Genomic DNA, 16,187 nt, shown 5'->3' on the forward strand with positions numbered 1-16,187 from the left:
ACAGACTGTGTCCACTGAAGGACCTCAAACATGTACAACAGAATTTGTCATGTAGAGGTGTCTTAGACTTCTCAGGATGCTTTAGAAAATGCCCTAGACGGGATTTAAACAATGAACATTCATTTCTGGATGCTGGGAAGTCTGAGATCGAGGGGTTAGAATCCGAGGATTCTGGTAAGCACCCTCTGATGGCTGCCTCCCCACTGTGTCCTCGTGTGTCAGAGAGGGAGCTCCAGTGTCACCTCTCCTTATAAGGGCATGAACCTCATTGTGGGGACCCCAGTCTCATGACCTCATTTAAATCTAATAATCTCCCAAAGGCCCTAACTGTCAATGTCGCTATATTGGGAGTTAAGACTTCCATGTGTACATTTTTGGAAGGTGTAACATTCAGTATTATAAGAGTGAGGATAAATGGAGTGTGTTTCTAAGAAAGTTTTATCTTTGTTTGGAGGTTTTTTGGGTTTTTTTTTTTAGGTTTGTTTTATTTGTTAACCTGTTCTTCAATGGGAGTTATAAATAAGGAACAAAAACAATTAAAGTTGTGCCTTCTGTCCTTTCTCTTAGATCCCTTTCAGTTGTGCCTAATATATTTAATGAAGAAAAAGAAGAATACATATTAACTATGGGTTTTTTATATTAGGTTTTGTACAATGATTTTAGACTGACCATTCTGCCCTAGTCTCATGCTATGCTAAGAGGATTGAGCTGGTGTCCTTGTTTCCATTTAAAAGATAAAAAAGCTGTAGTTCAGAGAAGTTAAAGAGTTTTCTCAATGTCACACAGCAATTTAGTCAATGGGGAAAAGGGTGGCTAAGGTTAGAGGACAGAAAACTGGATTCCAACAAAGCAAATGTTTTTATTAGGCAAAATCACAAGGGATCAATGGAACACACAGCACCAAGACCAGGACAGACATGGATTGTTCTCCATCTCCATATTGTGTCTTCCCGTGGACCAGACACACCTCCAGAGCTCTCTTCACACAGTCAGCCTCCAGCATGGATATCCGGATGTTAAAGAGATAACTTTTTGCCTGTCTCATTGACTCTCTTGCCTTCTCCCAGTTTCCCAACCACCAGATGAAGACAGCACTGACTTTGGTTCTACAAAGGGTCTTTTAGGAACTACTGACTAGAAAGTTGTGCTCAGCTCATTATATATATTACTGTTATTTTGACATATTGCACTGGAGTGAACTGTGTGTTTTATATGCACAGAGTCAGAAAATAGTATTATAAATTATGCGTAAAGACAGGAGTAGATGCATTAACATATTTATTTCATTGCCATTACAGAGACGTCTCATATTTATGCTTTACAGAAACTAGAAAGAATGAATCTAATCTTTTGGTACTAGATGATTACATGTTTCAAATGGTCCTAAATCTTGCAGGCCCACAGTATCAGATTTAGCAAACTAGTCCTGAATAGGTAAGTGCGTTTATTTATTTGTTTTGCACAGGCCAAGACCAAGAGCCGTCTTCCTTCTATGAACTATTCAGGGGGAACGGGGTTTGTGCCTGCTTTGGTTTGGGTGGGAGTTCCTCCCAAGGACCATGTGTTGAAGGCTTGATCTTACACTGTTGCATTGGCAGATGGTGGAAACTTTAAGGTGGAAGCTTAGTGGAGAAAGTTAGATCAGTATCGGGAGGTGACCTTGAAGGAGACATTGGGACTCTGACGCCTTCTCTCCTTTTTTTAACTTCCTAACCACCAGGAGGTGAACAGATCTCTTCTGCCATAAACTCCTGCCATGATATCCTGTGTTGCCACAGGTCTGAAAGCAAAAAAGCCAAGTGACCATGGACTGAGACCTCTGAAACTGTGAGGAAAAATAAATATTTCCTCCTTTAAAGTTGACTTTTTCTGGTATTTCATCACCATGGTGGAAAGCTGACTAACACAGTACCAAGCGATAATTGCAAAGCATAATTATTCTGCAAATTAGCAATGAAGGTAAAATTTCTATATACCTGATTTCTTAGTCACCACCTGGGGGTTCTAATTAAAATTCACTCTTGTTATATGAAATAGCATCAGATAACGTTATCCTTATCTCATTATGTAATAATTACATCTGTGGCTTTTGGTTTGGTTTTTAATTAGCATCCACCGTTCCCTACAAATGTTAGAGGGCAAACAACACAATTCATTTTTTTTAATGATAGACAAAAGCTTAAAGAATGAGGAAAACATCTAAAAGTAATTAGCATACCATGAATAAAATTTCAATGATCTTATTTTATTTCTTAGATTCTTTTCCCCCATGTGATCTTTTCTTTAATATTTACGAAAATTTCCCATGACAAGGCCACTGAAGAAGGACCTCATTGATATTTTGTAAAGGCAGAAACCTGTGGTAAGTGATAGATTCCTCCCCTGATGAGGGAGCATCATGGCTTTGGTCTGCCTATTGCTCATCCTCCATCTGAGCTTCGCACCATACTTGTGGTCCATCTGGAAAGCCAGGGGATATGGTGCTAGGTGTAGGTAGAATCAGACGAGGAACCCCAAGAGTCAACAGGAGTGCTGAACCCAGGAACTGGTTGGTTGCAGAGTGGCTAAAGTGGGCAGTGGGGTGGGGTGGCTACCTGCAGCTTGCCTAGGTTGAGACAGAAAGCTCTATTTCCTGCCAGGAAACATAATGCAGGTCAAGCAAGTGAACAGGAGCCAGAGGACTGTAGGCAAGCCCTCTGTGTGCATGCAGTGGAAGGAACAATTGGAACTATGGCTGACTGTTAAGGCAAGAGCTGAGCACAAAAGTGTGAATGTGTGGCAGGAGGGAGAGGGAAGATGGGAGGTTCTCTTGCCCATCAGGTCTCTTAAAAGCATTTCTAAGAGAAATTTCTGGGTGGCTAATGTTAATTAGGGATACCATGGCTTTGGGTTAAGGATTGGGAACAGAAGCAAGGAGATTTCCTGACCGAGACAGTGTCTCATATCCATTTGTATTTCCTGTCATCTTCCTGGTCTGCAGGAAGATGGTCACATAGCAAGATGCCCCTGGAAAACCAGTAAGAGGCTACCCGACTAGTTTCCAGGTTGCCATGATTATATAGTACATAGAATCCAGATTCAAGGGAGTTCTCACAGATACCTCTAAATTATCTGTAGATTTAAAAAAAGCACTTTGAGCCAAAAGATTTTGCCATTAAGTATTGATGGTACAAGAAGCCTCAACGTCCCCATTTATAAAATTACAGTCAGAACATAATTCACAGAGTTGATAAGAAGAACCATGTCCATAAAAACACTTTTGAGACATCAGAGGGGTAGATAAATATAACAAATTGTTATTATTTCTCAACATGGGCCCAGTAAAATTTTCAGCAAGGTAAGTACCTACGACCCATGTCAAAATTGTAGGTGTTGGGAGTTAAAAGGAAAAGCAGGGAGCGTAGAGGGGAGGAAAGCCAGGGCAGGGGTGTGAGCCCTGCTTCAAGTCCTTCTGCATGTTATCATTGATCCGCCTTCACACAGCCCTGTGTGGCTGGCACAATTATCTCGGTGTCTACAGATAAGCACGCTGCAGTAATGAACTTCCCCAGCTCGCAGAGCTGCTCTGTGAAAGAACAAGGCTCTGACCTTGGCTGATTCCAAAGTCCAAGTGCTTCCCGTATGCCGCAGTGACCCTCTGGGCTCCCTTCAGCAGCTTTAATTATTTCCTCTACTTTGATCTTAGTTCTCCCCCGAAATAACCTCTCAGTAAAGTCCAGGTAAAGTTCCATTTTCATCACTGGACTGTCCCCTCATTTCCCAAATCTCTGGCCATCCCTGTGTCTGGAGAGCTCTCCACAGGTCTTCACTTAGCATTTGTCTTTATGCTGCCTGAAATCATTCATCTGTCGAGGCTGGAAAACCACAGCCCCCTGGCAAAAGGCCTTCCTTCTTCAACACCTTCCAGGCCCATTTTCATTTTGTACCTACAGAAAAGAGAAATGTGTTAGTGTAGTGTCAGGTGGAGAAAGGAGAGTGGGGAGCGCATGATGTCTAAGTGCATCTCACCCCTTAGACTGGGTTGTGCAGAGGAAATAGTCACTCTGGTTTGAAACAAATGCAAAGTCATTTTATATTAAAAAGTTGGGAAGGACAGATGACATCTGAGCTAGAGCAATTTTATATTCAAAATAAAAATTCAGCAAGCATTCGTGGACTACCTGAAGCTTCGTACCAAGGGACTGTTCTTGAGTTGAATGTAATAATTATTGTGAATAATAACTATCCTGTTTCCTAAATGAACTTGCTAATTTAGTTTTACCTCCAAGGCTTGAGAGAATGTCACCACCTTGTATACGAACGGCCTATGGCTCCCTCACTACCTACCTACTATTCTAAAGATCCAGGTTAGCTTCAAAGGCTTGATCAAGACCCTGAACAATGTTGTGCCTCATTATTTAATATTTCACTGAAAAGACATTCCACCCCACTCTTCCTGTCCTGGAAATCATATTTTACAGATTTCTAATTTTGTGTCATTCTCCTTCTCCCTCTTCCTTGCCCTTCACTACCCTGCTCATGGAAGCATAAAGTCCAAGCAGGGTCTTTGTGCCTTCATTTCTCTTACACAAGCCCAACACATCCCATTCCCCTACCCCAAGCCCTAAGTGAATCATTGGGATGTCACTCAGCACAAGACCTACTTAGGAGCAACCAAAAACTGAGCATCATGTGAGTCAGGAAACCAATGCTGCACTCCCCAGAGCTACATCAATCTGCTGCCTTCATCCCCAAAGATCACAAGAGGCCCACAGGTGCAACCTCATGCACCAAGAGGATCCAATCAAGCTTCTAAGATTCTGGTGCTCAGCAAGCGTTTCTGAGTGCTGACCAAGGGAAGCACCTCACTGAGCACTTCACATCTCACAGCGACCCTCAAGTACCTGTGAAGTTGGGACCAGGGTTATCTGCAGGAAGATGCTGTAACTGAGGTTTCCCCAGGGAGAGATCTAGCCCCAGTTTTCTACCTGTAGAAAGGCTTCATACATGGAGGGTTCACATACCATATTCCCAAGGAAGCCTTTTCCTTAACAGAGTCTGTGACATCCGTTCTGCTGCTAGTTGCATTTTAGCTCAAGAGTTTTCCATTTACTGCAGGTCCTTCACCCTCAGCTCTCTCTTGTCTCTGGGATGGGGAAGAGGAAAGGAAGGGGTTGGGGCATGGATGATACCAGCCACTGTGAGAGGTCCTCTGCACTCTCACTTCTTTTCAGTTCCTCACAAACCATTCCCTCACCTTACTACCACCGACATCACTCACGGACAAGGAAATAGGGGCTCTGAGTGGTGGAGTATTTTACTCTGTGTGGTCATCTAGAAAAAGGTGCAGACAGGATTTCATCTAGGCCACACTGCAAACTGAGTCCTTAGACATCAGACAGTTGATCCATGTGAGAAATGGAACGGTTCAACAGTGGGGCCTCAGCGAAGGCCTAAGGACCTTGGCTGGAAGAAGACCACACAGAAGATCCTTGCAAGGGGTCTCAACCATACCTGGTGGCCCCTAGGTTTAACACAACAGCTACTTACAGAAAATACTGCACCCACTAGTTGGAACTCCCAGGGCACCAGGGGCTTCGCTTCCTTGCTCTGGCTTATTCTCAGATGGGTGCAGATGGCAGCGTGGCTGGCTGAATTTTTGTCTAGACAGAACCTACTTCCTACAGCTCATGTAATTTCTCAGAGATTGCCAAGCCACCTTCACCTCCTCATTTCCCTCCTCCTAGCTATTCTGTATTCTCTGCACCGCTCCCGTCCTGTGGAAATGAACACATCAAAGCCATATGGAGTCATTCTTTCTGGGCGCCCGTGTCCTTTCTCTCTTCTCCTTTTCCTGGAACATTAATATTAATAGCTTGTTTCTTTGCAGTTGCTTTCTTCTCCAACCTCAAGGGACCAGAACCTTTTCTTGGTCTTTGTGCCAGACGGTGTGCTTGTTTGAAGGCTGCTGAGGCTTGCTGGGACAATGACGTCTCTGGTGTAATCTGAGCCACACAGTGCAAGCATGTGATGCCACTCCACAGCCAGCTCCATCAGGCTGAATATTCTTTGTAATATTTGTCCCTTTGGAGGAGGAGGGAGAGTGATGGGCAAACAGTGTAGGAAAAGTCTAGTAAAATCATCCGCAGCCCGACTGGCTTGGGAGCCTGGCTGTGCAGGGAGCAGGGAGCATTTTTGCATGCCTTGTCTCCTGGCATCGCAATTCTGCCAGGTTCATATGGGTCTCCTCATTTAATAGACCCAGAAACTCAGGCCCAGAGTGCCAGTCACTTGCCTCACGTCATATAACTTGCAAGTCTGAGGACAGAAATTCAAATTCTCTATGACCTAACTCCAAGCCCATATTTTAAACCTTTACTCTCCACTGTTTCCTGTTCTGCAGCCTTGATTCCAGCTGAATTTCCAGAAAATGGAGACCAGAAGAAAGGCTTCTTTTTGAATCAGACCCTCCTCGGAGCAGGAGAGCTGGCAAGGTGGTCCTCCTCCTTCATGCCCACTCCAGTCGGCCTGGGCATCATCCCCAAGTTCACAGGAGCTCTGGCAGGGAAGGGTCAGATCTGTGCTTGCCAGCCCCCGGGGAAGGCCTCATTCATGCACTGAGCTCTCCCTCCATGAACCAGAGTGCAGCTATGTGTCCGGGCTCACCCAGGGGAACCCCCACCAGGTGGTGGGTGAGTTGGAGTGGAGAGGCGTGACCCATTTCCAGTCCATGGAGACCGAGGGTGTGAAAGTAGCAGAGATCCTATCCCTGACTTAAAAAAAAAAAAAAAAATTAGATGTATTTCCTGGAAAGGAAAAGGCTAAAATGACCAGAATATCTAGGAACTTTCCTCTAGTTTATGGGGGTTTTCAGGTTCACTATAAACAACTCTTTCCTACATTTTGTTCTCCCTGATCCCAGCAGATTTACCTTGGTTCCTCCGCTACGTCGGATTCTTCCCTGACTGAGGACTCCACAGCCTGTGTCATTGTCTAGTTCCTCCTGCATCCTTCTGGGCCTCATTGTGCTTGTCATGTCAAACTAGATGAGTTTCCCAGACTAGAAAACCACTGGAGCTCTAATTCATACAGCACCTAAGGACCAGAGAGCAAACATTTTCAACCCTGTGGGCCATATGGGTTTTGACACATCTTTTCAACAGTTTTGCAGTGCAAACTCAATCATAGGCAAGACGTACCTGAATGGGTGTGGCTGTGTTCCAATAAAACTGTTTATAAAATCAGGTGGGGAATCAGACTTAGTTTTATCGGCCACAGGTTGCTGATCTTTTCCCTTGGACATCACTGATATATGGAAAGCACAGGCAGCTAACTCGGGTTTCCACAATAACGAACAAAACTAATGTCATATAAATTGGTCTTGGCTCTAAAAGAGTAGATCCCACCCCCCCACCCCCAAGTATAAACTAAAGCAAATATTTCTTCCTGTGCTAAACCCACCTCTGGTGAGTATTGCTTCAAAGAGATACAGGTGCCATTTATATGGAGATCTTGAATCCTCACAACCCATCGTGTGAGTTGGGAGCAAATCATTTCTTTTAACATCTATATTTTACACCATTTATAACAGGTCTCCCCAGATGCTGTCTAGGTTGGGAAATTGCAGAAGAAAATTTAACTGAGAACAAGGACCACAGAAAATTAGAAATCATTTTGCCAGAAATGTTCCAATGATCGATTCTGTTTCTCTCAGGGGAAGTAAATTCGTGGGTGAAACTACCATGGTACACAATTTTATTAATTCAAAATGAGGTTTTTGGAAGCCTGGCTGCATGTGAGTTGGAATCTCTGTGGCTCTTGTCATTTGCTCTTTGCTTCTACCAGCTTCCTTCCTCATCAGTGTCCCACCCAGTCCAGTTATATTAGAGGCTCAACTGCTGTCTGTTTCTTTGTGGATAAAAATTCTTCCTGCCAGTCCCAGTGTCTGCACAAGCCTATCAAGAGCCAGCCAGAGGACATTTTCATTAACTATTTATTAGACACCCCTGTGGGTCAGGGGACTCATGTAGATGACAAATAGACTATCTGCAAAGAGCTCTCAGATCAGGTGAATGAGTTGGTACTACTCACACATGCAACACAATTCAAAAGAATAAAAATGACATGCACTAGCGATGGCACCCTAGCCACCTGCACCATGTGGCCTCAGCCTGCTGCCAGAACATCAAATTGTCTGGATGAGGGTGTTACAAGGTACCAAGAGTGTAGAGTAATGGTACTGGTACAGAACATAGGTGACCAAACAAAAGAAGGTGAAGGTTTCCACAACTCCTTTATGAATAACCATCATATCAACTGGCTAGTTGGGAACTTATAATCCCTTACTCCATCATGGGCTAGGGATGGGGTGACTTTGCCAATAACAGTTTGTACTTCTTGAATTCTATCTCTTCCTCTCCCACCCCTCCTTTAGAATGGCCTCCAAACAGCCCACAAACACATCACCCAGTTATACCTGGGAGTCACCGGGGACATTTGTAAGGGGCCATGTGACCATACAAGCCAGGTGGGTGCAGGGAGAAATAAAACACAAGCCATTGGGATGTGTGAGATGTTCTGGAAGCACTCTATCTGCATTCTGACTGTGGTGGAGAGGGACACTGGGCACCCAGAACCCTGGTGTTAAGGACCGCATCCCCACCCTAAGCAAAGGTAGAAGGCAGGTAGCTGCAGTGTCCATAGGGCTTGATCTGGGGCATGTTTTACTCTGTACAGGCTTCTGAGACCCTCCTGCCAAACCGAGCACATCCCTGGGGCCTTCCATTGAGCCTGCACATCCACATACATTCTTGCTCTCATACATATCCTTCCAAGGGCTCATTGGCAGTTTCTTCAGTAAAGTGCAATATGTCTTTTAAATGAGTTTCTTCCTGCCTCCACTCTATAGAAGGTAAATAAGTTTTTTTTTAAAATTTCTTTGAAAGCCTTCCAAAGTGTCCCTCTGATTCACCTTCTCGCCGCATCTTATCTTCCTCTTTCATGACGCTTTTCATTGTATAATTGATCTCTGTTTTGCCTAATTGTATTTTGGGTGTCTGTTTTCCTGACTGCAGCTATCCTGAGGACAGGAGCTGTCTGTGCCTGCCATGATGTATCAAGTTTCCTCAACGTTCATTCGCTGAATGAACAAATGAAGGAATGCACCTGACTCTCCATGCATGGCCTGCTGCACCGCACAGAGGGGGACTCCCACATTTTGGGCCGATTAGGACTGATCTTGTCGCTCAGTGGGATCAGAATCAGACACTTCTAAAAAGCCCTTTCCCCACATGTGTAATGAACTTATTGCCATTGACCCTTGGAAAGGGAAACAGAATGAGAGGGGGAAAAGACTAAGGTGGCTGGGAGGGGAGACACTTGCCCATTAGTAAGTCAAATTATCAATCTTCTGCGTAAAACAAAGACCCTATTTAATATTCCATGGCAAATAGGAAAATCAACACTATAACAAATAACTTCCTGCTGGACGTTTCCAGCAATCCAGACTCTAATTCTACTGTTCATGAAAAACTGTGTGAGTCCTAGAGACAGAGAGCCAAGGCTGAGTTACAGTCTGCAAGGCCAACATATTTCTGAGATCTCTCCAGGAGACCTAATGGGAAAATTCAAATGAGGCCACCTGCTTTATTACATGTCGAAAGGAGCGCCCCCGCCCCCCACCCCCAAGTGCAATTTATTCTCCTAAACTTACAGCATGGCAAATGGGATTTTTCAATGGATTTTTCTTTCAAAGGTCATCGTCTTTACCAAGCCACCAAGCTTTTTGTTGAAAAAGGATTTAGATAATTTGGGAACTGGTGTGTCAGGCTTTTTTTTTTTTTCAATTTTCTTTTTCTGTTCAGGAAGAGACCCATTCTTGTATAGTCATGCCCCATTGAACAGAGCCAAACCTGGATATAATTATTTCCTCTGAGATGAAAGCAGCCTAATATGGAAGAAGCTATTGAAATTGAAATCTCAGAAAACGACCAATCCAAGGAAAGAGTATTTTTATCAATGATGCATTCTCCCAAGAGGCACGTTATTAAAATTTCAAATATGTGTGTGCACGCACGAAAGTATGCACACACAAATGTTCAGACATATATGCTTGTGTGTATATAAATATATATAATTATGTATATGCATATACATATGTATGTGTGTGTGTGTATATATATATATATATATATATATATAGTGTTCAGAAGGAAGATAACTCAGTAATTAGCAAAGAGGGCAGAATCACAAACATCTAATTAGAACAGAAAACAAAGTCATTTTTAAAAACTGTCAAATTTAATTAAGAAAAATTAGCATTTGGATGCAGGGCTACCTGTTGATCATGAGGTGAGGAGGAGCCGGCTTCAGGAAAACTGGGACAACTTCTCTATTTACACTCTGCTCCACACCCAAATAATCACAGATTTTCTCCCACCTGGAAAAATCACATAGGGAGCTGGAATTCTTTTTGGCCATGTTTCTCTATTTCAAGAGCCGATGGAAGGACATTAGCCATGAACCTCAGGTTTAAGAGACTTCTGTCACCCATTGAGTGTAGGCATGTCACATGGGCAAGAAACTGTCCCTGCCTCCTTGCCTTTGGTGTTGCTCCCAGAGACTGAGAGAGGCCTTTAGATGTTTGCAGTCTGGACATGAAGCCCAGGCGTAAGCCGGTCACTCCACTTGGCCCTACGTAGGCAGGATCCCAAGAAGTAACAGAAAGCTCCTCCTGCGGGAATCCGCTGGTCTCTTTGGTATTGGTTGTTCTTGTTCTGTTCCAATCTGTTTTTGTTTTTATTGTTGTTGCTGTTGTTGAATAATCCTAACTCAGCTTTTAAAGAAAATCCACTGAAGCAATGGATTCTAAAATTTTCACCTTATTCTATGTCTATCAAACACACCCTCCTCCTTGGTCTTACCTTCATCCTTCATGGCAGGCTGAATCCCCCCATTGTTCTTCCTGTTCCTTCTGTTGCCTGGAGTATTCTTTCTCATCTGTCCAACCTAATTGTCTCCTAGGTGTCTTTTCAGAATTGGTTTCAGCCTCCTCCAGTGAAGACTTCCTGAAAGGAGTCTTCTGTAATCAAATGGTCCACTGATGTGTGCCCACAACACCTTGCTCTTCCCATTCACTGACCTCATGGCATCCAATGGATCTGTTCGTGACTCCACCCATTCAGGAACTCTAAGCTCTTGGCTGGAAGCTCCTTCTTCCCTTTATATCTACAGCACTTACTAGAGAGTGGGCGAATTTTAAATGATAATTAGTTATTAAATTAGTTATGAAGTCTTGTATTTAAAATTCTGTTTTCTGCTTTGTATTAACATACAAAACATAATCTGGTGGGCTAGGCTCTGCTGCTGTAACAAACAATTCCTACATCTGCAGAATTATCTTGAAACAAAATATCTCTTGTTTCTCTCATCCAACATGCTACTTAGGGCCTCTCTACCATGTGCTACTTTTTCTGGCCTCAGGTTGATGGAGCAGGCACTGTGTGAAATCCTGCAGGGCTGTCATAGCAGAGGAACTTTCAATGTCAAGGAAACACTCTGACCAGAGGGGATGCACAAACCCTTCATCTGTAACTTATTAGCAGGAAGACTCACCTGGATCCTACCTAACTCCAAGTAGATGAGGGATTTCACCCTGCTCAAAAAAAAGGGAAAGTGTGGGTTATTGAACATTTGCACTAGTGATTTTTCAACAGCTGTTGAATTGCTCTGCTGTAAAGTCCTGGTGTGGAGAAGTAAGAGAGGCCTGTTACAAAGAAACAGAAATTGCATCTCAGTCTTGAGAACCTAAACCCAGCCCTGTGCCTATGCTAACTGACTGTCCAGGTGGGCAGCTGGCCTCACAGCTAGGATCTTGCCGACTTTGCAGGTTCTGACTTTGGGACTTGGACAAGTGCTCTTCCTGAGACCTGGATGCTTGTCATACTTCTCTCTGTTCTTGCCTGCTGTCACTTAATTGTGCCCTGTTTGTTTTTCAGACATGTGATTACATAGGGCTTTCTCTAGGAAGCCGTCACTGGAAATCCCTCACATATACTTTAGCAGCCCTTGTGGGCACACCATCCTAGGATTTGATGGCCTTTATTTCAGTCGTTCCTCACCTCTCACCTGATGGAATGACTCATGAAAGTACAAGTCCTGCCGTGTTAACCACTGTGTCTGAAAGGCTGAACATATTAGTTGCTCAATAAATATATTGTTTAAGGAATGAAATGCTGATTTACAGATTTACATGAACAAATGAAATCTTTGCTATTTCTGTATTATTTCAAGGTAGTTTTCTCCAGTGTGATCTTTTTTTTTTTTTTAACTGTTTTCCAAGAGAAGAAGGGATTCATTTCCTTTACTCGTCCTTGGATTTAATCTAGAACCACTTTTTGGTCTTTCCAGAGTTCTCCATTCTGAAGTTTATAGACTCACTACACCCTCCCTGGCACACATGCATCTGGAGACTTGGTTTCCTATGTGAAAATGGAAGATTTATCTATAACTGCTGCCAGGATGCCTATAGGTTCTAAGACTTGCTGATTTCATGTTTTCAAACCAACGCTACATTCCAATCTCTTCACCAGTTCTTTTTTTTTTTTTTTTTTTTTATTTCTTAAAACAAATCCCTTACCCTCTGACCGGCTCAGTGGCCTCTAAGCAATCTTAAGATGCATTAGTCTCCTCTGAAAGGAGGTTGCACGCTAGGTCACCACTCCTTGCGATGGGCAGAAAACCCTGCCTTGTTATCACCAATATTGCCTGTAATGCTAACATTTATTTATTTTTTTCCATTTATGAGTCAAAGTCTGTGCCAGGTATTTCCCCACAGGTGAGCCCCGGGTGTTAAGTCAATCTCTTGTCTTCTCACAGCCCTCTGCCTTGGAAAGGCTATCCTCTGAGTAAGATGTGCAGCGCCCTCTTTCTCCCTGTGCAATAAAATGCTTTGTCCCCATTCATCCTCCCCAGGGGAGGGTTTTGATGACCGCCCGTAGCATCCTGCACACCGTTCTGACAGCGTGCTCTACTCCCCAATGGGACCCTACACGCATCTTGTGATCACTACTTAATGCCTGTCTTCCCCAACAAGGAATAAGCTTTCTTGAGGGTATGGTTTGGGATTATCTTGCTCAGCATCTAATTCTTGGTTTTTGGTAAATTATTCAAGCACTTTATTAACAGGAATATAACAAATATTTGTCAAATGAATGAGAGAGGACTTTCTGGTTGGATTGAGTTAGAACCAGGGGTTAAATTGTACATTCAGGGCTGAGTTGCCCATTTCTTAGGCCAGGTATAGGCCTAGAGCACAATGGGAAAATGACACTGAAAGACATCATAAAAACTTTTTGACATACTTTTCCAGAACTTTGGGATCAAATCACCTTGTCAGAAGCTATTTTAATGTTAGGATATATAAATACTTTGCAAGTATTTTCCAAAACACTTCAGTTTTATTTCTGGAAGGTTCCCAGGGTAAGAAAGAAGCTACCATTACTGGTTTAATTATTTAATCAAAATTAAATCTATGGTCTCTAAATCCTTGATCTTAGCCCATAATCTAAGCATCTTAAGATGTCCTCACCCCATCTTCTACTTGTGGTCTTGTTACGACTTCCTAATTCTATAGCTTTCCAATGAGAAGCTGAATGTTTGATGTGAAAAGGCAAATCAACAGCTGTGTGCCTATCAACCATGTGGAGAAAGGAAGGGATTCTAGCTGGACTTGCCTGGGCTGAACACAAACCTCCTTTAGAAAACATTCCAGCAAATTCATCTGCTATTTTGTGTGTGCAAACCTCAGTGCATTTAGCAGTTCCCCACTTTCAGATGGGTTTAATTCCAAAAGCACATTTCTGTTTCAGATCTTTTGAGAATTCAAAACCATTTTCTCATAGAAACAGCATTATAAGTGGTTGAAAGTTTCCCAGGCTAGCTCACCCAAACCCACTTATTCCATTATTTAGCAGAAATACATTTGCAATTATAAAAGTAGAAAATAATGCTGTAAAGTGCCATTTTCTTTTAAATCCATAAGATAGCTAAACAGGGAGAATATAGCCAAATGCATTTAAAAGTCAGATTTTTCAGGCCCTGATATCTGCTTTACACACAACTATAAATAAGAAAAATCAACAGGAACCCGGTTTTATATTGCTTATTATAAAAGCATTGTGGAACATATACTAGCTGTCTCCTAACTTCCCTCCTCCCTGTCTTCACCTAGAAAAAGAAATTAATATTTAGCTTATAGCTGGATATAAGAACAACCAGAAGAATTTATTTTATAGCTCCCGTGCAGCTAGGTATGGCCATGTGGTTAATTTGACCACTGGGGTACACACAGAAATATCGTGTGTGACTTCCAGGTTATGCCCCTCTGCCATGCATCCGCCCCCCCCCGCCGCCATCAATGCAGTGGAATGTGCAAATACTGAGGAGTCATCCTAGACAGTACAATTGAAGGTGAACTCTAGAGAATGATGAAGCAAAGACAAGTTTAGAGGACTTTGTCTAGCAAGGCTTCCCTATCAATCCTGAACCATCCACACAGCAATTGTTATGTTGAAAACAATAAACTTGTCACTTATTTGAGTCACTTATTTTGGGCCTTTTCATGATAGTTGCTAAATAGGTATCTGAACCAACATATGCAACGAATGATGTTCTGGGTAAAGAATGCTGTGGAGATTCTGAAGGAAATGTCACAAAATCTCCAAGACTTTTTATTTTCCTTGAAAAAACACTTTCCTATGTCTGATGAATATTTACCAAAATCTCTTGTGGAGATTCTGAACTTCATTCTGCAGTCTAAGAATGTGCTCATAATACCCCTCCTGCCTTCTTTTCTTCCTCCCTTCCTTCCTCTCTTATTTGAGCTCCAAAATAGGCCAGGGTTTGGGCTAAGAATATTCATATACAGTTCAATAAAACACACATTTTGTCTTCCAGAAAGTCGCAGGTTCACAGGAGAGACAGGAAGGGAAACAAATAATAGCCCTGTAATGTGGTAAGGGCTATAATGCCATTATTTCCAAATTCTGGGGAAGCACATAAATACAAAGATCTTTTGAAAATTCTCAGAAACTTTGACTAAAAAACTGAGGGAAGGGGTCTTAGGGATTCATAGCTAAAGGGTGCTATGAGTTGATGAAAATATTCTACAATTGATTAGACGGTGAGTGTTCAACTCTATGAAAATACTAAAAGCCAATGCATTATGCACTTTAAAAGGATAAATTGCATGGTACATAAGTCATCTCTGAATAAATCTGTTAAAACAGAGTGAGGAAAGATTCTGAGCTTCATTGGGAAGAGATTCTTGTTTTAGTATGACTTCCAAGATGACTGGATGCCTGCATGTGTCCACAGTTGTTCATATTTGATTAGATGAAAATAATGCTCAAAAGTCTTCTGTTTCAGATTCACATTAGCTTGATGGTAAGACCCAGAGGCTCAGCTACCTCTCATAGAGAAATGATGCAGAAATGAATCAAGGAAAATATTCTGTATTTTTTTCACTTGTAGTATTCATGTTTGCATAAATTCTTATTCTATACTTATTTATGTAAATATTTCTATACTAGTACATGTATATTCATTTATCTTTAATGTATTTAATTAAAGACCTATAGTGGAGCACATTAAATGCTCCAAATTTTCACCCTTCCTTGTACCAGTCTGCTGCCATGGATATCAGTGGTTATTATATAAGCAAAGTTTAGAAAGCACTTGCACACTTGGATTTATTCTTGTACTTCTGACATTGTCATGAGGAAAACACACACCACTGGACAAGGAGAAAAACAGGAGACATATGGATTTCAACTATGCTCAATTCAAAATAGATGGCTGCCAGTCAACCACCAGCTCAGGAACAAACCCAGCTGAGATGGAGGAACAGAGACCCTGCCAGGCAATCTCAGTGTAGATCAGCTCACCAACCTCCATCCAACTTACAAAAGTCATGTTGGTTAAACAGATGTCATTTACATGTGGTTGTCATGTAAGGAAATTATGGGCATGGTTAACTGATAAAAGTCCAAGAGGTGTTCATAATGAGGCAAGTTGGAGACACACTTTTCTGGTCCTAAGCCCCACTCTCCCTCCTCCACTCAACCCAAATACCAGCAAGGGATCCCAAATTCCCAAGAATACCTTTCTTACCTCTCTTAAGCTCATAGATGAAGGAGCTACAAGAACAA

At 42.4% G+C, this 16,187-nt stretch overlaps 1 long non-coding RNA gene across 1 annotated transcript in view; it reads right to left on the bottom strand.

Moving 5' to 3' along the window:
* Window positions 1-839: 839 nt before the first annotated feature.
* LOC120892897 (uncharacterized) overlaps window positions 840-16,187 on the bottom strand; it is a 47,549-nt gene continuing 32,201 nt past the window's right edge. The window contains exon 2 of the long non-coding RNA XR_013423813.1: window positions 840-3,926. This is a non-coding gene — a long non-coding RNA (uncharacterized LOC120892897). The remainder of the gene's footprint in view (window positions 3,927-16,187) is intronic.

Source organism: Ictidomys tridecemlineatus, chromosome 7 (assembly GCF_052094955.1).
Source record: "Ictidomys tridecemlineatus isolate mIctTri1 chromosome 7, mIctTri1.hap1, whole genome shotgun sequence".
In the NCBI taxonomy this organism is placed as follows: Eukaryota; Metazoa; Chordata; class Mammalia; order Rodentia; family Sciuridae; genus Ictidomys; species Ictidomys tridecemlineatus.